Source organism: Malaclemys terrapin, chromosome 4 (genome assembly GCF_027887155.1).
Source record: "Malaclemys terrapin pileata isolate rMalTer1 chromosome 4, rMalTer1.hap1, whole genome shotgun sequence".
Taxonomy (NCBI): Eukaryota; Metazoa; Chordata; order Testudines; family Emydidae; genus Malaclemys; species Malaclemys terrapin.
The window spans coordinates 20971751-20995071 of NC_071508.1; the positions used below are offsets into that span (position 1 = coordinate 20971751).

A 23321-nucleotide genomic window follows, 5' to 3' on the forward strand; every position below is an offset into this window, starting at 1 on the left:
GAGGCCAGACCCTTCTTCACTATTTAGCTGTTTTCGTTTCATCTGGCACCAACAGCAGTGACTTTTAATGGGGGCCTGTCCCAGGGACAAGTCTTGGGCAAAAGCACAGAGCTCAAGTGAACTGAGGGGCAGAGAGATTAGGTATCACGCCCCAGCCCTCACTGCAAATCAGTGGCAGGACTAAGATAAAACCCCAGAATCCTGACCCCCATCCTGCTGCTCAATCCATTCGCTCTGTAGTTGCCCCAATTTAATTGGTCCCCAGTTTAAGGAATGACATAAGGTTTAAAAACGCCAGGTTACCACTGTAATTATTCTTTTTGTTTCCTCAGATGGCAAGTTTCTTTGTAGCGCTGGTGGTTATGATAACCATGCTGGCTTTGGGAATCTACCTCGACCCCCTTCCAAAGGTAAAACCACATGCAACCAGGAGGGCCATGGAGGGCAGAGGGAATGTAAGTAGGGACACCACGGGGTATAACTAACCTGCTCCATTTCCTGTGTCATCTATGTCCAGCCAAACCAGGTTAGCCTTCCTTGCGGTTTGTAAATCAAAGAGCCACCAGATGAAACTGCACGTAGCTCTAATAAACAACGCTCCCCTCCCCACTCCTCATCCCCATCCCACGAAACTCACTTGATCTGGGGTTTTCTCAAAACCAGATCCACTGAGTGAATCTGGATCAAGTGTCAAGAGAACCTGAGCTAATTCCTGGTTTCGGCACAAAAACTAGTGAAAGGCTTGGCGTGAACTTGGAGTTTAGAAATTGGGTTTATTAAAACTTGAAACCCAGAGGGAGCAAAGTGATGGGATTGGGACAGTGCTTAATTTGTGCCAGGGCTTGGCAGGTCAGAGCCCCGGTGCCTCTGGGCTCGCTGCATCAGTTATGAATGTAAAAAAATTGTTCGAGTCCCGGCACCTAATTGCTTGAGCCCTAGCACCTCTTTCATTACAAATGAAGCATTGATTTCAGGGAAGTATTAGACCATGCTGCCTTTTTCTTCCCGTCATTTTGACTTTAATTATGTACGTCCAGGTGGGGGATGCCCTATCAATAAATGATTTACTATTGTAATTATGTGATTATTTAGTAACTAAGTATGGGCTGTGAAATCTGGCCCAAAGTTCCCTGGGGTTTTGGATTCAGGGTGTTGGTTTGGTCCATTTATTTAGACTGAAGCCAAGCTGCTCTAGTGTTGGGTGTGTTCAGAACCAGGTATTTGGTTCAGGCCTGTCTCTAATAATGACACTTAGCTGGTGTTAATTATTTATGATTAGCTGTACTACAGTAGCACCTACCAGCCCTAATCATGTACTGGGATTCCCCTGTGCTAGGCGCTGTACAAACACAGAACAAAAAGATGGTCCCTGGCCTCTGCATAAAGCCCAGGTAAACTGAGCCACCCCATAGCATAGTTTCATAGTGTGAAGGGGCCACGTCCACACTGATTCTCTGGCAGACGAAAGGGAACTGGTGGGGATAAAACAAATTATTTTGGATCCAGATTCAAGTATGATCTTCGTTAGCTTCATCACCCATTGCTAATCCCTCTTGGCAGCCAGACCTGAGAGCAGGCAATATTTGCAACAAGCAGTTTCCCCTTGAGCAATAACACTTTAACGATTCCTGTCTTGGAGTCTAATTTGATACCGTCTCCTTGGCAGGCTGTGCTGGGAGCCCTGATAGCAGTGAACCTGAAAAACTCCCTCAAGCAGCTGGCTGATCCCTTCTACCTGTGGAAGAAAAGCAAGCTGGATTGTGTGAGTCCCCCACCGCGAGAGTCCTGGGGGAGAAGGAGCAGAATCTGATGACGTTTTTCAATAGGAGTGAAACTCACCCCTGCGTGGTGGGGCAGCCCAAGACATAGGCACCACCACTTGAGTCCTCAAAGCAGGGCTTAGATAGGACTCAAATAGTGCATAGGCCTCATGCTGGCCGCATGCAGAAGGGTGAGTTTCACCCTATAAGCACAATAACGCCTCTGACTCAGTGCTAGTCGGCGTTTAGCTTGATGATCACAAGTAAGGTGCAATGTCGAATTTGTCTGGTCTAGTCGAGCCCTGTCGCACTTCATGCATATAATGCAGAGATCTGAACTATTACTTGCCCTATTTAAATGCCAATCAACGTTAAGAGCCTGTTTGTCAAGAACAAGCCAAACCGGCCCTACTCAATATCTCCGAGTCATGACTTAAAAACTCAGCCAATAGCCCTCCAGGGGAAGGAGAGGCCATCATGAAAGATAAGGATCCCAGGCACTGGTTGACATATAAACCCAATCTGAGAGCATGGGGGAGACAGAAAGGAATTTGGAAATGTCTGACATTTAAAGATTTTGTTTGAACAGGACTTATGCTGGTGGGTGGTATCTGTGCAAACTGGGCCAGAATAGCCTGCCAAATCCCAAGGAAGCTGCTTTATCAGAGAAACAAGGAATCCAAAAGGACTCACTTGAGCTTTCCTAAAATACTGTTCAAACAGGTGCTGGAGAGGAGATGGGTGATGATTCCAGGCAGGGTCTTTTAAAGCTGTGTGAATAGTTCAATCCATCACATGAATGCACCACATAACAACACACTAGCAAAGACTCTGAGCTACAAAGGGCTGATCTATATTTAAAAGCAGTCCCAGAATACCTATGAGTTAGGAGTGTGCCTAACAGTTAGTTCGACCTAGCCACATGGCTCAGGTCTGTGGTGCAGCTGTAGAATTCTTTTGTCAATCTAGCTACCACCTCTCAAGTGGATTTACTGCAGTGAGGGAAAAACCCCTTCCATCATGGTAGTAACTGTCTACACTATGGTGCTGCATCTGTGCCACTGCGGCACTTGTAGCGTAGACATATTCATAGTTATTCCAGTAAAAGCCCTAGTCTGGATGCCAGGTCTATTGGCATAAAGGTGCCTTATACCTGTATGGCTTATTTAAATGCCTGAACTGAAATACGCTATACGTGTATAAGCACTTTTTTATACTGGTATAATTGCATCCAGACTATGGCATAGTTAAAACAACAAAACCTTTAAGCACAGACAAACCCAAACTCTCTGTCTTGACTAGTCAAAAAGGTACGTTTCTAAACTAAGTGAACTCACCTGACTTGAAACACCACTTTAGTAGCTAGTTTAGACACAGTTTAACTCTTTTAAAATGGTGCCAGCTGGTTTTGTTGTAGCCTAGAGGAGAGCCTAAAGATTTGTCTTGACTACTAAAAGTATTTGAGTTTAGGTTGGGCTTAGACAACTTGTTCACTGAACTCAATCTAAACCAGACCACTTTTCCTAGTCAAGACAAACTCGAGTCCTATTACCTAACCCAATTTTAAAAACACCTGTCCAGACAGACCCAAAGTTTGGATCCATCTGTGTTCTTCCATAAAGTTCAAGAGGCTTGGATCCAATTTTTGAATTCAGATCCATCTTACTGACATAAGTCCAAGCTGTGCCGTCTTTTGGATCAGATAATAAAGCAGGGCTCTCTGGTCACCTGTGGTCAAGAAAAATGGCACTACCCTTTTTTGTAACACAAGGGATGTTGATCCCAGTATCCTGGCCAAATTTCAGTTAGGTTAATTGCATTCTGCTGACCTAAATTTTCCCTGGAATTTCAATTGGATACAGTGACCTTCTCCACTTCCTGTCCTAAACTGTTGTCATGACATTGCTATGTGATATCAGATGGCTGTAATGCTTCACCTCAGAGCTGGCTGCATGGATCACTCTTCAGGTATCACATAGTTTATAAAGGGCTTATGAGGAGGGGGAAGTCACTGATCAAATGAAAGGTTTTGGTTCTGCTTCTCTCTTATAACAGAGTAAATCTGGGATTTGAATTCAGTGGCGTTACCCCCTGGTGTGAATGAAACCAGAATCAGGCCAATTACTCCTGTTGTGGGTGGGATGAGGATTCTAAAACGCTTCTCAAAGGGCATTGCTTCTGCATCAGATACATATCTAGGTCTTTTATACCAGCTGTTAAAAAATGTTTTCAAGTAGATGCACATCTCTACTAAAAGACTTAGCCGCAGCAGGGGCTTTCAGAAAGGCGTGACTTAGCAGCAAAAGTCCTGTCTTGACTAGTGAAACTGAGTGAGCTAGTCTGGGTATTGAGGGGTATCTGAAGTATTGTACAAATGTACTGACACCTTGCTAAAGCTGAGGAACTTGAGTTTATGGCACTTGTGCCTCAGTGTCCCAAGAACAGACACTGCACATGAAAACTTTTCTTGTGCACCAAACAGCAATTTACAAGTAGAAAAAGGTCTAAGCTGCAAAATTTAGATTTAGGTTTTTTTATCCCCAAGCCATAGGTATTTTGGTTCTGGTCCATCTGTCCTTGCCAATGCTTCATCAGAGTGCCCACTGCCTATGGCACAGAGAAGTGACCTGCCATTCTCGTCTTTCCACAGTTGGTCTGGGTGGTGAGTTTCCTGTCGGCTTTCTTCTTGGGCCTGCCATTCGGACTCGCTGTCGAAGTGGGATTTTCTGTGTTGGTGGTGGTTTTCCACACTCAGTTGTAAGTAGCATCTCAGTGCCAAGCCGCAATATGGCCACGCAACTGCAGAACATTTTCCAGTTACAAAACAACCTGGGGGTTCTTTGTATCAATGGCCTTCGAGCTAGATTTTCGAAGGAGGATCTGACAGGAGGCCCTGGGAAAATGGAGGCTCTAAACCCTCCCATCTCAATGTGCAAACAGGAATGTCAGTTGTTAATTACTACCTGGTTTCTATTCCTGTGCACAGTAACTCAGGTGTCTGCTCCAAAGCGGGTGTATTTACCCGCTGCTATTTACCGTGCCCAGAAAAACACCAGCTCCATGTGTCCTTCCCTAAGGAATCCACTGCTCATAAAGGATGAAATCCACCCCGTGCAGAGCCTGGCACAAAGCCTATGTGTTACTTACTCCCCTCAGCATAGGCCTTAACTGGCGCATAGGCGTCCAGCTGGCCCTCTGCACAGGGGTGAATTTCAGCCAAAGAACAGAGCAGTCTTGTGAATTAACCTTGCTCTCACCAGCACCAAACACATTGAGGCACCCAGTCTTGCGTGTGCCTCTAGGTGTTACCATAATATAAATAAACGATAATCCTCGTATGCTGCACACTTGCATGGCAGCAAGAGACGCAGCATTTTTCTTCCCCGTCTTAAATTGAATCTATCTGTTGTATTTTTTCCCCCTAGTCGTAAGGGCTCTGCCCTGGGTCAGGTAACTTCCACCGACATTTACAAGAACCCCAAAACCTACAATAAGGTAAGTGTGGAAGCTAAAATCTCCCAACCAAAAATGCAAGGCCCCCTGTTTCTCATTCCTGCATGACCTGACCAATAAGTGATTCAAAGGGGCTGTAGGCTGTGTTACTGTCTCTCCTGATTCAGCTCAACTTGTTATTTTCAGAAGCCATAACAGTAGACCTGCTCCTTCTGGTGGAGGCCTTTGTGATCATTTACTACCTGTCGGTCTCATTTTAAGCAGAAGGCCCCCAGATTTTCCACCCGTCTGCCCCACCTGCAGGGCTGGTTCATTGGTTACATTATTACTCCATGGTAAAGCGGAGGGAGCTGACAGTGTGTCTAGAGTTGTGCAAATAACTGATGTTTCAGTTCACTGGCAATTCCCAGAAATAATTGCTTTGGGTCGAGCAAAACATTTCCTTTCTATTTTGTCCATTTTTAAACGTTTTTGATTTGTAATAAAAACTTAAAGAAATTTTGAAACAAAAAGTCATTTGGAGTCAAAAAAATTAAAACATTTTGTTTCAAAAATGTCAACATGGAATGTTTTTATTTTTTTCTGATTTTTTTTTCCAGCCAAAACAATTTGGCAAAACGGACATGAATTTGTGAAACGTTTTGGTGTCGCCGAATCTGGATTTATCACCAAAAAAAGTTTCAGGCAAAAATTTTCGCCCAGCTCTAGTTGTGTTCCCCACAGATAAGCACTTATTGAAGGTTACCTGAGATTTCTTTGCCAGATCTATTCACCCCACCTGTATTTTCTCTTGTTGCAAAAACCCCAAACCCCACAAGCCCATGCAAAGGCTTGAGTTGTTGTGCATAGTCTGAACTCTGATGTCTGTTGCAGGTCCAGGAACTTGATGAGATTAAAATTGTGACCTACTGCTCCCCATTGTACTTTGCCAACTCAGAGATATTCAGGGAGAAGGTTATAGCGAAGGTAAGAAAACCTTAGCCAGCTTCTGTTTGCAGAGATGATGGAAAGCACTAATTGGTTTCAAAAGTATGTGGCTCTCAGCCTCCGATCTGACTGCCCAAAGCCAGCACGGCCTGGGAGCACCGTGGGAGACTGTGTGTTCAGTTTCTGAGGGCAGAGATCATTTCTCATGTCACTCACCTTAGCTAGGAAGGGAGCTCTGCTGAGGCCTCTGCTGATAAGGAGCATTGCAGAGTGCGGTCGACAGCAGACCACCTCCCAGCATAGCAACATGGCCTCCATTTTCCAGCTTAGCTGTCCAATCATGTCACAAACACCCAGGAGTTTTAATTAATGTTTCCCCTGCATGGACCTGCTTTATTAAGTCCTTCGGGTTCCATAATATAAGCAATTCATTTGCCTTCTCAGGTACCAGCAGTTCCTTTCCCAATCAGCAGGGTTTCATAAATAATCCCTTCTACCCTTCCAGGGCGTAGTCCTTTTCCTCCCTGGTCAGTGGGTCTCTCTACTGTCCTCCTCTGATGCACCCTCCTGGCTGCTGTCATGTGACTTTTGGTCACCTGACTCAGACACAGTGTACCAGCTGCAATGTAATCCCACTGTTACTATCGCAACTCATGTACCACATGCTGGGTAATAACATGAGATGATTACATGTTAAACTAAACAGGCTCTTTATTAAAACAACTATTGCCAGAGGTGCTGCAATGGCTGATAGCATACCAACCATGTGCACACAGACTGACTTCCCGGTGCCTCCTCCAAACTCTTCCCTCCTCCTGCAACTTGTGCTCCTCCATCCAAGTTTTGTGCAGTTTGCTACAAGAGCTCCACTCAGGGTATGTCTACACTGCAGCTGGGAGCAAGCCTTCCAGCCCAGCTGGACAGACTCACACTCGCAGGACTCAAGCTAGCACGCTAAAAATAGCAGAGTGAACATAGCAGCTGAGGCAGAGATTCACCCTGAAATGGGGAGTATGTAAGCTGGGAGCACAATCGCTTCCATTCCAGCCCCTCTAGTCCTGCTGCCTTCATATTCTGTGCTCCTGAGAAGGAAAGTGTTGTTGGACCATGGGCCAGCATGGGCAGTGGTCCGTTTTTGTTTCTCATATATGGGTACAAGGCTCTTGAGCTCACGTCACTGACAGATGAGCTACATAAGCAAACCCAACTCACTATCTCTCCTTCTCCGCAGACTGGGGTAGACCCCAGCAAAGTGTACTTAGCCAGGAAAAAATACGTGAAACACCAGGAGAAGAAGGCGGCATCACAAAAAACAACGAAGCTGCAAAAATTGTTCTTCGGGAACAAGAAGGTAACTCACTCTGGGTTCCTTTGATTACTGTATAGCCCCACATACGTCCAGGTGTTCAACCTCCCCGGGGTGCTTCCCCGTTCCCTCTCTTACCTATAGCGCATGCTACAGTGACCTACACAAAGGACCAAACCACGCTCACACCAAACTCAGGGGCAAAAATCCCATTGAGTTCGGTAGGAGCAGGATTCAGCTCAATTTGCCCAGAGTGTCTAGTTCAGGAATGACCAGCCTGGGAGCCCATAGCTTGTAGCTGCAAGGAAAGATCACCCATTAGTGATCTGGTCTCCTCTTCATGTTGTGGCTAGTGAATCCAAAATGACATCTGTGATGGAAGGGGGCGAATATGGGCACAGTGTATCCAGTCTTGATTATTAAAATGTATGTGAATATATATGCAAAGTAGATCTAGCCCCGAGGAATTTTTTGGCAAGTTGTCAAAGTGGCCTCCCGTGTTTGAACACAGCTGGCCAAGGTAATTGGTACCTGGGAAGACAACTTAGAGGATCCAGGAAGCAGAGGCTGTGTCAGCCCTGACTGTGCCTCCACATTGTTCTCCTCCTGACTGGATGCTGAGGGCTTTCTCCATCTCGCCCCTTGGCTGCTCTTTTCATGGTCAGGGAGGCTGTCGAATGTCCTGTTGCCCGCTGGGTACCTTAAATGCCCAGCCAAGAGTAACGAATGGGCCGAGTGGGAGTGGGGGGAGGGGGCTTGGTGACCAGAATGCAGCTTGCAGTTTGAGACGTTGACGATGTTTGACAAACTGGCTGATCCTTTGGGCGCAAGCAAAAAGCAGCTTGTGCCTGCTGTAACGCCACTGAACTGTACAGAGTAATGCCAGCGATGAAACTGGCCTGATGGATGTCTTTCTAAAATACATGCGGTAGCTCACCTGCAAAATTTGGGCTGGATGCTGGCCTCATGAGGTAGGTTCAAGAGCACTGATAATCGCATCCTGACCTGGTTGCCTTTGTTTGACTGCAGACCTTGTCAGTGCAAGAGCTCCAGAAAGATTTTGAAAGCACCTCTCCGACGGACACCAACAATAATCGAACGACTGCCAACGGCACCAGCATCTCCTACATCACATTCCACCCCCCCGCAAACAATGCCGGGCAGGTCAATACCTCAAGTGAACAGGGCAGCATCTCGAGTCATCGGGGCAGCACTTGCAGTGTTATCCCAGCTGCCAACGTTGACCTGATGATCACAGCACCGCCCTATGTCAGCTTCCACACCATTATCCTGGACATGAGTGGAGTGTGCTTCGTAGATCTGATGGGCACAAAAGCTCTGGGGAAGGTTAGTTCTCTGCCACTAATTCAGCATGTGAATCCTTGGACAAGTCACTTCTTTGCAACTCTGTTTCCCTTCCATGCAATGGGGATAAAGATACTTCTTCAAGTGATGGTCCCTATTGTATTCCACTGTGGGTTTACACGGGTGCACCATGCGCCCGGAGCCAGTGAGAAGGAATACAGTGGAATACAGATAGGGACCACACATCCTGAAGAATCTCCAGTTACAGGTCAGTAACTTCCTCTTATCTTCCTCACTTGCAGCTTGTGAGGGTGTATGAATTAGCATCTGCAAAGTGGGTTCAGATCCTTGGATTAAAGGCCTTATATAAGTCCAAAGCATCTCTAAATATTATTATTGTTTCTTATTATCCTCTTTCTCCATCTTCCCGTCCAGCTGTGTTCCAGCTACCAGAAGATTGGGATTAAAGTCTTCCTGGCAAATGTGCATGGTAAGCATCCAAGCATAGCATATTTCTTTGTGCTCTTTCCCTCATTTCTCAGACACAGGCATAGTGGTGATATATTTCTTATATTGAATCAATGGAAAGGGTGGGAGGAAACTGCAGAGAACCTAAGAAGTTTTCAGGTATCTAGTCCTCTTCTGTGACTAATGCAGGATTGTTCCCTACAGTATATTCCCCAGTGCTACTATGAAATCTCCTAAGTGATGAGGTTTCCGTCACATGCCACTCCATGCTGATTATTTTAGGAAGCGGGATTTCATAGCTCAGGGCCATTGAGAATAAAGCAAGCTTGTAGCAAGAAGAAAGGGTTTACAGAGCTATTTCATTACACAAAGGCAAAATGAAAAGGGGGATGGTTTTCTTTGTGATTGAGGCTTTTGGATATGTTTTCCGCTTGAAAACATTTATTTCAGGCCCCATTGTGTTCTCTTTGGAGCTTAACGGCTGTGGCTAATGGTTATAAACATGCAAGTTTATCGGCCCACCATAGGACAGGATTATACTTAGACTTTCCTGGGCTTCATTGTTCTCCATAATAATGTGTAATTGACATGTCAGAGCAAATCAGAACAGATGGGACGGAAGAAAGGAGGGGGAATGTAGACTGGAAAAAGTCTGCGCTTGGTGTGCATAAATGTAAGCATCTTATCTGGGATTGGATATAGCTGTAGTACCATAGTTTGCACCTATAAGAATACATATATATGCAGTAAATCTGTCTCTCCTCACCCTTCCTTTCTCTCTTCCAACCATCCTGCCTGCACTATTGACCTGCCTCACCCCAGGACCAAAATTCTGCCAGAATCCTCCCCATCCCCAAATCATGGAAAACTGCCTGTCCAAGTCAGATCCTTCTCCACTGCTGCCCCCATGAACCACTGAAAACCCTCCCTGGGATGCCAGTATAATCACCTTCCTCCTGCTTAGCCCAACAAACCATCTTATTTCAGTCACAGCCTCAGAAACCAACCATAGCACAGAACGTAGGACAAAATTCTGCCCTCATTTACACACCTACAAGCGCATCAACAGCAGTGGGCCCTCCAGCTTTAAATGAGACGCCAGTAATGCACAGGCACTCTGCTCTGCGTACGGGAGAATTCCCAACCATTTCCTTTCTGATCTGGTAAGCGTCTGCCCACCGGGATTGCTACAGGTTCAGGAACTCTCCATCAGCCCCATTTACTTTCAAACAGCTCCTCCTTCAGTCGCTTTCTCTTTGCTCATAGCGTCTTTTCCCCTTCTGCAGCCCAGGTGTACCATGATATTAGCACAGGCGGAGTCTTCGAAGAAGGGGGCCTAGACCCAAGTCACATCTTCTTGACCACCCATGATGCTGTTCTGTTTGCACTGGCAAATGCCAAAGGAGTCTTCCGTCCTCCTGGTTTAGAAGAGGTACGCCTTGGGCTTTCCACCAGGTTGCAGAACCGCAGGGCTGCATTCTGCCCTCAGCTACACACATGCACTACCCATGAGAAGATAAGAACCTACTACTGTTATTCCATTAGCTCAGTGGTTCTCAAACTTTTGTACTGGTGACCCCTTTCACATTGCAAGCTTCTGAGTGCGACCCACCTTATAAATTAAAAACACTCTTAAATATATTTAACACCATTATAAATGCTGGAGGCAAAATAGGGTTTGGGGTGGATGCTGACAGCTCGCGACCCCCCGTGTAATAACTTCGCATCCCCCTGAGGGATCCCGACCCCCAGTTTGAGAACCCCTGCATTAGCTCAAGTGGCAGAGGCCCAAGTGTATAGACCAGACATCCAGATGGGGGTCACTGTCCAACCCTGTTGAAGTCAAAAGCATTGCACAGGTGTAACTGGGAGCAGGATTTTGCTCATAATTTGATTACCAATGGGGAGCCATAGATGCAAACAAGGGCAGAGATCAGTCCATAGAAACTAGAGGCAGAACACATCCCTCTCTACTGGATGAGACTACCAATGGGAGGGGCAAGGAAAGTGACCTGCAGCAATGTGGCACGTGCTGTAAATACAGGGGTGACATAGGTTATTCAGTAAGATACCAGCTGGTTATTGCATAGTAACTCGAATGGAAACAATGGCCGGGCTGCCGAGTTTATCTCATGATAACGTGTTAAAACATCCAGACTTGCCACTATGCGTGTGCGCAAACAGCAGCTCAGCCAGGGGAAATATGCTACTGCCACTGGAGGGTTGCGGGGGGAGTGGGTGAGACAGCATTTCTAAAGAGCAGCAGTGGCACTGTAGGACTCCATGGCAGCCTGGAAGGAAGAAGAAGAATTATTATGATTACCCTCTCACTGTCCTCTCACTGTCAATCACCACATACTCCCTTTCTGATCACCCACCTATTATTTACATTGCAGTAGCTGTTAGAGACCTAGGTGCCGTATACACACATACTAAGAGACAGTCTCTGCCCCAAAGAGCTAGCAACCTAAATAGACAGGCAGACACAGGGTTGGAGGGGAAACAAAGGCACAGAGAGAGATGAAGTGATATGGGCACGGCAACATGGCAGAAAGAGAACTCAGGCCTCCTGAATCCCAGTCTAGTGCAATATCCACTAGTTTATGCTGTCTCCCGAAAAACACAAAAATGGTGTGCTTTTTTAGCTCCCAGCACAAGGGCAAAACCTTCCTAAAACAACGTACGCAACTGACTCCTGGCCCGTGCACTAATGAGGCTTTCAGTGGGTGCACACAATATGTGCACCTTACACCCCAAGGGGAGTAGCAGGAAAAGCAACCAATAGGATGGGGTATGTTCAAGAGAGTGGGGGTTGGACAGTCTTATAGGGTGACCATACGTCCAGTTTTGGCCGGGACAGTTCCTTTTTTAAGCCCTGTCCCAGTCGGCCTGACTTTTTTTTTCCAAAAGGAGGAATTTGTCCCATTTGCTCTTGCTGACTTGATCAGTTGGCAAGAGCAAACAGGACAAAGGCCCACTTTTGTCAAAAAAGTGGGGTGCGAAGGAATGTGCGGGGGGGGGGGGGGGGGGCAAGGGACGATGCCAGCCTTGCGCAGAGGGGGAGGCAGGGCTTGAGCAAGCAATGACAGCCTTGTGCAGCGACAGCCTCGTGCGAGGGTCAGGGAGGGCTTGGGGCAAGCAGCTTGGGGCAATATCCCAGGGAACCACGGGGCAGCTGGAATTTGAAGTATAACATCTGCAGTGCTGATGAGGGCATCACAGATAGACACAGAGCTGTGCAATCATTTGTTTTGTTCTTCTCCTGGTGAAGGAGAGGCAATCAGACACCATAGTGATGAACGCTTGTATGTGAACCAACACAAACAGCGTGACGCACACAGCTTTAAGTGACCGCTTCTGAACACCAGTCTTGCAGTTCACTATTCCCTGAACAAGCGAACTGTGGTCTGACCTCTCCCTTGCCTACACTGTAACTAGCTGCTCACAGCCATGGGCTGCTCCCAGCCCACTTATTTGCATTGCTACACCTGATAAAACTTCTGCAGCCCCAACCTTGGGCTGATACTAGGAAAGACCTTATCACTGCCGCACAGCAATTATTTGCTTTTTAAGAGATTTGCTGAAGGTGAAACCGCCTGGCTACCACTGAGATTTAGGACAAGGAAACAACTGACTCTTTTTTAGTTTTGTTTGTTGAATCTAAATGTTGGGGCGGGCGGTGGGTGTCTTTCAGGGTCACTGTTAACTCAGTTGGGCCCCAGATTCCAGTTATTGTACTTTAAAGAGGTAGTTTCACACTGAAACAAATATATTGGTTTTTCTTTTTTTTTTACAAAGAAGATCCAAAAGGCAATAGGTCTGATTCTCATTTGCGTTGCCACTTTATATCACTTTCACAGCCAAAAGGGGCCACAAAGTGGCTGTGAAGGTAAATGTAATGCCAGAGTGGTGTAGTTCAGCCCTAGTGTAAATGCAAATCAGCACCAATGCACTTGCCCACTCATTTTCTGTATCCACTTTACTGGTTTTGGGTCTGATGTTTTGGTCCAGGCCTATGTCGAAGAATAATTTGTGCTTCCAAACTATATAGGGCAACTTCATAGGCTGTTCATGGGTTAGCTACAGTTTTATCCCTTTTGGTCCTGTGCCTGCTAATAATTGATTTTGACTTCTTCCCATGCAGAGACCAAGTCAGACGGAGCTCTCCATCTATGATGAATCTGTGGATGAAAGCAGTTCAGAATTCAAGAACTTGGAGGAGGTGAGTAATAGGACCAGGAATCACTTTGTATTGTGGTAGCACCCAGCCGCCCCAACTAAGACTGATGCCTCATTATGCTGGGAGCTGTACGTATACATAATAAGCCCCTGCCCCGTAGAGCTTAGAACCACAATAGATGAGATGGACCAAGGGTGGGTGAGAGGGGGAGGTGTTATGCAGTTTGCAGATGGGAGGCTGAGGCACAGAGTGAGGAAGTGAGTGGCCCGAGGTCACACAGAGAGGTCAGTCTGTGGCAGCAGCAGGAACTGAGCCCGCATCTCCTGACTCCCAGTCTAGTGCCTTAACTATAAGACCGTCCTTCCTCTCATGAGAGACTCATTCATCTTTTGCTGCTGTGTCTGCTGCCTTTTATCTGTCATGTGCCTGGAGGCTGGTGGGCTATCAGTCCTCGTGCTTAAATGCAGAAGCTTGGTGGATGGGGTGAGGACCGGAAGAAACCTTCACCCTCCGTGGTATGGTATTACACACTGTGGTGGATGGTTTATGTCTTCCTCTGAAACATCGGCCACTGGCCAGTGTCACAGGATACCGGGTTAGATGGGCTGTTGGTCGATTCCAGTAGAGGAACTCCTGGGTTCATATTAGAGATGGGCCTGTGCCACAAAGTTCAGGTCCTGAAGGCCTCCAAAGATTGGAGAGTGTGGAGCATGAGGCCTATCACTAGATCTTGGTCCAAGCACTCAGCTGGTATAGATCAGTGTAGCTCCATTGACTTTTATGGGGGCTACACTGTTTCTATCCGCTGAGAGTCTAGCTCAAGAAAGACAGTCATTGGAAAATTGACCCTTTCAGCCTATTAAGGAACAATGCAAAGAAAACCCTAGAAACCAGGCAGTCACAATGCCAATAACCTTCCTGAGCTTTACCCCTCAAAAGGAAATGAAGAAGGTGTAATGCTGGGTAGAGATGTGGAGATCAAGTGTAGTAGCTGTGTGGTTGGACACCAACATGTGTAAATCGCTGGTACCGTTCTAACCAAACCCATCTTCTTGTCCCTTTAGGAGATGTTTGGAACCATGTTCCGTTCGGAGGCCCAGACAGCGCTGTGAGTGTCTGGGGGAATGTTAAAGTGCCGGCAAAGCCTCCGGAACTGACTATTCTCACATATTCCTTTATGAAGATGCTTCCCCTGTCTGAGTGGTGCGCAGAGCAGCCTTTCTGTGCTTCCAACCCGGGGTAGCAGTGAGTTTGCGAGGCAAGGGGCAGTCACACCTCTCCTCCTGACATCCTCTCTTCTCCTTCCCTCTGTGTGTGGAATTCAGAGCAACAGACTCTTGGAGCAGGTAGCAGAACACAACAGAAGCAGGAACTCAGGAAATAACTTTCATCTAGGTGTAGAAGAGCAGCAACTTCATTTAATGGCAAGTGCCTCCAGGCAGAAGGATTATTAATATTCGTCATCGTTGTCAACCCTATCTCTGTCTCTCCTCCTCCAGAACCCACTCACATACCCAGTCATATGGATTGCATAACCTAGGCACCACCTTTATTTTCCTTCCTTTTTCCAATGAGGTGAAATATAAGGAAATTTACAAGCCTTTCCTGGCTTTAATTCACAACCACAAATAACCCTCTCAAGATGCAGTGACGCAGGTTTGCATGGTGATAATATTTTAAAATGTGCACTGACTTTTTGGGAATCTGCACACTGAATTTAAGCCTGTGAATTTCTTGGGGTTGCCGCCCAAAACCACCTCTGTATTCTCTATTACCCTACAGGCCCTCCTGCGCTGTCCTGTCTATTACAGGTACCATTTACTGAGCCAGTGCTCTATTTTTGTTACCCTAAAATCCTTGGTACCACTGCATGGGAGTAATGCTGCATTCTGTATTACATGCTCAGACTATTTTTGGATATCAGGCACCCTTAGTTCACATGACCAAGAGCTCCTACCAGCTCTAGTGGGTGTTATATGCACACACTGGCCTTCCCAATTGTTTGGGTAGTTAAAACAGGGCCGCCCAGAGGATTCAGGGGGCCTGGGGCAAAGCAATTTCGGGGGCCCCTTCCATAAAAAAAAGTTGCAATACTATAGAATACTATATTCTCGTGGGGGCCCCTGTGGGGCCCGGGGCCTGGGGCAAATTGCCCCACTTCCACCCGTCCGTCCCCCCCCCCCCCCCGGGCAGCCCTGAATTAAAATAAAGCTTATTCAAAATACCGGCAGAACTAGGGCCTGATTCAAAGCCCATTGAAGTCAAGGAGAATCTTGCCTTTTACTTTAACAGGATTTGGGTCAGGCCTTTAGTCTGGGAATATCACGAGAGTAGCTATTCCTGTGGTATTTTGATGCTTCCTTTTCCTATTCTCAGTATCTGGACATTACTAAAAAGTTCAGTTTAGATTCAGCTCTAGAAATAGGTAAGTGTTTCAGAGTGAGCGGGTTTTCCTAACCAGTTTGCCCATCCCTAGCAAATTTAGGGACAGCTCAGTGCATACATCCAATAGTTTTTGATGATGCTATAACTCAGGAGAAGTATAATTAAAGTTTGAGCATATTTTGGGTATGCCAGGAGTCAGCAGCTCTTGTGATACCCAGCACTAACCTCTCCAAACTTGGAGCTTCAAGGTGAAGAGATTTTAGGTAATCACCTAAGTGACAAGAGAAAGCTCATCTGCTGGGTCTGCTATGGTGTCTGGTCCCTCATGCGCTATATGAATTTGAATAAAAATCACCACAAACTGATGCTACCAGGACAATCTACCTCTCGGGCAAACAAGCCTGACTCGATAACCCATAGACAGATGAGATCTTTTTAATTTTTTTTTAAATCCTAATACTTTTATATATAAAAGTGTGAGTGATGCTAAAAACTATTGCTATTTTAGTTTTCTGTTATAGTTCCTTCCTTTCATCCCCATATTGATTCTCTGAAGCTTATGACTAGAGGAAATGCATTTAAAGTATATGTAAATGCTGAAAAATACAGTATGTTGAGGATTAAAGGGACACTTATTAATACATTTAGGTCTCAAATTCAGGTTTTGTGAAAAACAATTCTCCAAAAATTAAGATTAGCAGAATTTTGTCTATGATATTTTTAAAGTTCTGATGAAAACAGTTTTTTGTCGGGATTTTAAACGTGGTGTTTCCAGCCTTGGGATAAAGCATAAGGGCCAGAAAATGAAACTGCTTAGAAGCAAATGTGAAACTGACTAGTCTGTTTTTTGGGAATGCAAAAATAAATAATGGCCTTAATAAATATAAAGAAAATTTGCTTTTAAAAAGTTATTTCTGTTCTAATAACCTAAGATGTTAATAACACTTTTGTGTTTTACTATATGGTTTTAAATCTGTTTAATTCATAAAACAGTCTTAAACCACCCTGATAAAAGGGTCTTTGAGATAACATTATCAGGGAAAGAAAATGCAGCTGTACTGTGGCTCCCAGATAAATGATGCCCCACTTGCAATGAAAATAGAGCTGCATGACTCATCCAGGCTATGCAAACATTCCATGTTATAACATCAGAGCTGCCTGGGTTTTGTGTGGCACCTCATTAATTAAGTCACCACTGCTTTACCTCAGTCTCTGATTACATGGTGCAGGAGAAAACAAACAGAAGTACAGTTTTCTTTCGATGGGAGAAGAACAACACACTAAAAAAAGGTTACTGCTCATTCTGACCTTAGTGAGACAATCATAATTTTGCTGGGACTGTCATGTCCTACAAGCTAACATTAATTCTTTCAAATTATCCTTGAGGCTAATGCACCATAATTAATTACTCTTGGGTCTGGTCTATACTACCCGCCTGAATTGGCGGGTAGAAATCGACCTCTCGGGGATCGATTTATCGCGTCCCATCGGGACGCGACAATCGATCCCTGAATCGGCGCTCTAACTCCACCAGCAGAGGTGGTAGTAAGCGCCGCCGACAAAAAGCGGCAGAAGTCGATTTTGCCGCCGTCCTCACAACGGGGTAAGTCGGCTGCAATACGTCGAATTCAGCTACGCTATTCACGTAGCTGAATTTGCGTATCTTAAATCGACTCCCCGCTGTAGTGTAGATGTACCCTTGGTCTACTTCTCTGCTGCCTGAACATTCCTCCTTCTTGCTGTTTTGAATAAACAAACAGCTTGGTGCAATGGAACAAGGGACTTTTTCATTATAAGAAAAGCTCTGTGGTGACCTCACTTTGAATTAGTGATATTCCTAATTGCAATTCAGGAATCAGAGTGTGTCTGCTAAAGATTCAGTTCATAGTCCCACAGGCCTGGTAGCTAAAGTATCAGTTCAAATACAGGAAACCTCAGAGCGACAGATCCCTGTGCAAAGGATGTATTGTTTCCTTTGCAGTTCCCAGCAGCATGATGGATGGGATGTCACGAATGATGCCATGAAAGTAGTGGCAATAATTACATACTCTGCCACCTTGAAGTCTCGGGTAGAGGGATACTTGGTTTCTGTAGCCCAGTGCCAATTCTGGTGACAAATGCAGCCCTCAGCAGCTGACTGATGGTATTTTTGAAAGCATAACTCCTGTCACCATTTTGCTACTGAGTAGCACAAATGTTTTAGATGTAGAACCCTGACAAACCTATGGGTCCCCGAACATTAGTTTCAAAGGCGACATTCACCAATCTGAACAAAACAGAATGACAAGTTAGCATGACTTGCATTTCTCTTTCAAAGGTTCTATGTGGCCAGCTCAGAAAGCTTCATTTCCAGGGTATCTTGACCAGGGAACTAGAGAAACTCAGAAAGAGAGTCCATTGGGGTGGAAAATTCTAAACTTCCAATGACCTTTTATGTCTCTGAAAGTCTAGTGATATTAATATGTAATTACTTTGAAGCCTTATTTGATACTTGCATGATGCATAACCAGCTCAAAATGTTTGTGTAATTTATTTAATTTAATATTGGTTTGGTTCTTCTTTTTTTGATAATAAACAATATGTGACTGATCATATGCTTTATCTACTGATTTGGGAGTACACTTTCCCAGAACCCTTATGCCAATTCTACTTGGTAGTATGGTGGTAGTATGCCTATAGTTCATTTATTTTACCTGTGCTATCCTAGAGTTTCTGTATGCTTCTACGCCTTTGCAGAATTAATTACTCTTATAGAATCCACGCTACACAACTCTCCTATATAAATCACATGGTTATTTATCAGTAAAGGGTGCTCCTTTTTCTCAAGAGTTCTCTCATTTTAAAAATATTGTTAATGCCATAGCTGGATTTCCTAGTCTGCTGGCCCCAACAAGAGGTACACTGAAATTGCACTTAGATGAGCGTGAACTGAGTTATGTTAGAGAACAGATCTTGCCCTCCTGCTGCTAACGGCAGCAACAAACACAACACATGTAACATACAGAATTATACACTTCAATGGAGTTTCTGTATGCTTCTACGCCTTTGCAGAATTAATTACTCTTATAGAATCCACGCTACACAACTCTCCTATATAAATCACATGGTAATTTATCAGTAAAGGGTGCTCCTTTTTCTCAAGAGTTCTCTCATTTTAAAAATATTGTTAATGCCATAGCTGGATTTCCTAGTCTGCTGGCCCCAACAAGAGGTACACTGAAATTGCACTTAGATGAGCGTGAACTGATTCATAGATTCATAGATTATAGGACTGGAAGGGACCTCGAGAGGTCATCGAGTCCAGTCCCCTGCCCGCATGGCAGGACCAAATACTGTCTAGACCATCCCTGATAGACATTTATCTAACCTACTCTTAAATATCTCCAGAGACGGAGATTCCACAACGTCCCTAGGCAATTTGTTCCAGTGTTTAACCACCCTGACAGTTAGGAACTTTTTCCTAATGTCCAACCTAGACCTCCCTTGCTGCAGTTTAAACCCATTGTTTCTAGTTCTATCCTTAGAGGCTAAGGTGAACAAGTTTTCTCCCTCCTCCTTATGACACCCTTTTAAATACCTGAAAACTGCTATCATGTCCCTTCTCAGTCTTCTCTTTTCCAAACTAAACAATCCCAATTCTTTCAGCCTTCCTTCATAGGTCATGTTCTCAAGACCTTTAATCATTCTTGTTGCTCTTCTCTGGACCCTTTCCAATTTCTCCACATCTTTTTTAAAATGCGGTGCCCAGAACTGGACACAATACTCCAGCTGAGGCCTAACCAGAGCAGAGTAGAGCGGAAGAATGACTTCTCGTGTCTTGCTCACAACACACCTGTTAATACATCCCAGAATCATGTTTGCTTTTTTTGCAACAGCATCACACAGTTGACTCCTATTTAGCTTGTGGTCCACTATAACCCCTAGATCCCTTTCTGCCGTACTCCTTCCTAGACAGTCTCTTCCCATTCTGTATGTGTGAAATTGATTTTTCCTTCCTAAGTGGAGCACTTTGCATTTGTCTTTGTTAAACTTCATCCTGTTTAACTCAGACCATTTCTCCAATTTGTCCAGATCATTTTGAATTATGACCCTGTCCTCCAAAGTAGTTGCAATCCCTCCCAGTTTGGTATCATCCGCAAACTTAATAAGCGTACTTTCTATGCCAATATCTAAGTCGTTGATGAAGATATTGAACAGAGCCGGTCCCAAAACAGACCCCTGCGGTACCCCACTCGTTACGCCTTTCCAGCAGGATTGGGAACCATTAATAACAACTCTCTGAGTATGGTTATCCAGCCAGTTATGCACCCACCTTATAGTAGCCCCATCTAAATTGTATTTGCCTAGTTTATCGATAAGAATATCATGCGAGACCGTATCAAATGCCTTACTAAAGTCTAGGTATACCACATCCACCGCTTCACCCTTATCCACAAGGCTCGTTATCCTATCAAAGAAAGCTATCAGATTGGTTTGACATGATTTGTTCTTCACAAATCCATGCTGGCTGTTCCCTATCACCTTACCACCTTCCAAGTGTTTGCAGATGATTTCCTTAATTACTTGCTCCATTATCTTCCCTGGCACAGAAGTTAAACTAACTGGTCTGTAGTTTCCTGGGTTGTTTTTGTTTCCCTTTTTATAGATGGGCACTATATTTGCCCTTTTCCAGTCTTCTGGAATCTCTCCCATCTCCCATGACTTTCCAAAGATAATAGCTAGAGGCTCAGATACCTCCTCTATTAGCTCCTTGAGTATTCTAGGATGCATTTCATCAGGTCCGGGTGACTTGCAGGCATCTAACTTTTCTAAGTGATTTTTAACTTGTTCTTTTTTTATTTTATCCGCTAAACCTACCCCCTTCCCATTAGTATTCACTATGTTAGGCATTCCTTCAGACTTCTCGGTGAACACCGAAACAAAGAAGTCATTAAGCATCTCTGCCATTTCCAAGTTTCCTGTTACTGTTTCTCCCTCTTCACTAAGCAGTGGGCCTACCCTGTCTTTGGTCTTCCTCTTGCTTCTAATGTATTGATAAAAAGTCTTCTTGTTTCCTTTTATTCCCGTAGCTAGTTTGAGCTCATTTTGTGCCTTTGCCTTTCTAATCTTGCCCCTGCATTCCTGTGTTGTTTGCCTATATTCATCCTTTGTAATCTGTCCTAGTTTCCATTTTTTATATGACTCCTTTTTATTTTTTAGATCGTGCAAGATCTCGTGGTTAAGCCAAGGTGGTCTTTTGCCACATTTTCTATCTTTCCTAACCAGCGGAATAGCTTGCTTTTGGGCCCTTAATAGTGTCCCTTTGAAAAACTGCCAACTCTCCTCAGTTGTTTTTCCCCTCAGTCTTGATTCCCATGGGACCTTACCTATCAGCTCTCTGAGCTTCCCAAAATCTGCCTTCCTGAAATCCATTGTCTCTATTTTGCTGTTCTCCCTTCTACCCTTCTTTAGAATTGCAAACTCTATGATTTCATGATCACTTTCACCCAGGCTGCCTTCTACTTTCACATTCTCAACGAGTTCCTCCCTATTTGTTAAAATCAAGTCTAGAACAGCTTCCCCCCTAGTAGCTTTTTCAACCTTCTGAAATAAAAAGTTGTCTCCAATGCAGTCCAAGAATTTGTTGGATAGTCTGTGCCCCGCTGAGTTATTTTCCCAACATATATCCGGATAGTTGAAGTCCCCCATCACCACCATCTATGAATCTATGAAAATCTAACACACAGAACAAGGCAGATCTGAATCCGGGTCCAACCCCTAGGGCAGTTTGAAGGAAATACCAAGGTGTCTGAGCCACTTTTGAAAATGAGACTTCAGCTCCTAAGTCACTTCGGGTTCATCTTCACTATCAAGTTAATGCAGGCTCTTTCTCGGGTGTTGCCCCGACCCCGGCTTGCGTCCACACACAAAACCCTCTCACCCAAGTGTGCTGAATTCGTTACTTCCTAGAGAGTAGCTATTCCTAGAGCCCTGAGCGGATACAAAATTTCTATCCAAATTCGATCTGCAAAAATAGTCCGCGGATAGAAAGCAATTCTCCCCTATGCCCGGAATACAGCTACAAGCACCACTTACAGCGTCACACCAGGCCTAAGTGGTGTCTAGCCCTCGTGCTGGCCCTGTGTGCAGGAGTGAATTTCACTTGTAAGGCCTCACCCACCGTGCAGTGATGTCAACGAGTGTATTGACTCAGTGGGCTTTGGATCACGGTCACAGGGCATGATCCAGCAACGGTGCTTAACTTTAAGTCCCATTGGGACCGCTTGCATGTGCTTAAATGTTTTGCTGGATCGGGACCTGAGTGACTCAGGAAAGGGCTTCAAATAGCAAGGCATTCTCCTCCCCATCTTGCACGAGTCAGTGAACAGCCATACACAGAAACACGAGAGAGAAAGGAAGCAGAGAGCAGGCAAGAGAGGATAGACATAGCAAACCAGCGTTAACATTTTTCTGGGAGAAAACAACTGCCAGGGACGGCTTTGTTACTGGTGACCCCGTCCCAGTGGCGCCGCTGGGACCCAGTTGGCAGAGTTTCGTGAGGGTGCTGTCTCCCTAAACCACAGTGCTCCCGGGGTCTGTGCGCTTGGGCAGGAAGCAGCATTCCAGAGCCAGAGGCAGTGCTAGCCCATTGGGCTAAGCAGGAACATTTTGAGGGGCCCCCACACAGCACATACTGAAAAAGCCAGTAGGGAGCCCCCATCAGCTGCTCGGGGCCCTAAGCAATCGCTCAGTCTCCAGAGCAGACAAGGCTACAGACTCCAGGTGAGACAGGTGCAAACACATAGCCTGATGGGCAATGACCACTTGCAATGACCCAGAAACCCCAGCTGCCAACGGTGGGCAGAGAGGAGTACTTACCGGGTGGGGTTGATGCTCTCCAGCTACATGCCCAGCTTCACTAAGCATAATTCCCCCTAACCAAAACCTCCAGCACGGTCCCTAGAACTCTGGGTCCCTTAGCTCCTGGTGGCCAGACAGGATCTCCCCTTACCCCTGGAGCTTTGACAGTGGCCATGAGGGAGGCTGTCAAGGTGCGGTGTGCCTGGGAGCGATGTCAAGGGGGAAATGAGGGGTGGGGGGATCGTGGGATGGCCGAGTGAACCCTCTGGAACGAGACCAAAAAACCAGCCCCGAGGTCTCTTGTTGGAGGAGGGGATGTGGGGTGATTTGGGCAGCGTGCCCAACCCATTAGTGTTTCTCGATACCCACTGAATGCGACCCACTGCGACCATCGCTGCAGTTGTGGCCGCTCTCAACGCCTCGCAGCTTATCATACAGCTTTCCCTGAGGCAGATGCAGAAAAGTCAGGCGAGGAGGCTACGGCACCGCGGTGATGGCCTGAATTCTGAGAGTAGCACAGACCTCTCAGAAAGCACGGGACCCAGCGCCGAGGACATCACGGTGGCAATGGGCCATGTTGATGCCGTGGAACGGCGATTCTGGGCACGGGAAACAAGCACTGAGTGGTGGGACCGCATAGTGCTGCAGGTCTGGGATGAATCCCAGTGGCTGCGAAACTTTCGCATGCGGAAGGGAA

At 45.6% G+C, this 23321-nt stretch overlaps 1 long non-coding RNA gene across 1 annotated transcript; it reads left to right on the forward strand.

Moving 5' to 3' along the window:
- Positions 1-327: 327 nt before the first annotated feature.
- Positions 328-4457, forward strand: LOC128836185 (uncharacterized). The gene is made up of 3 exons (XR_008444746.1): positions 328-410; positions 1667-1762; positions 4411-4457. It is a non-coding gene; the product is annotated as an uncharacterized LOC128836185 (long non-coding RNA).
- Positions 4458-23321: the final 18864 nt, after the last annotated feature.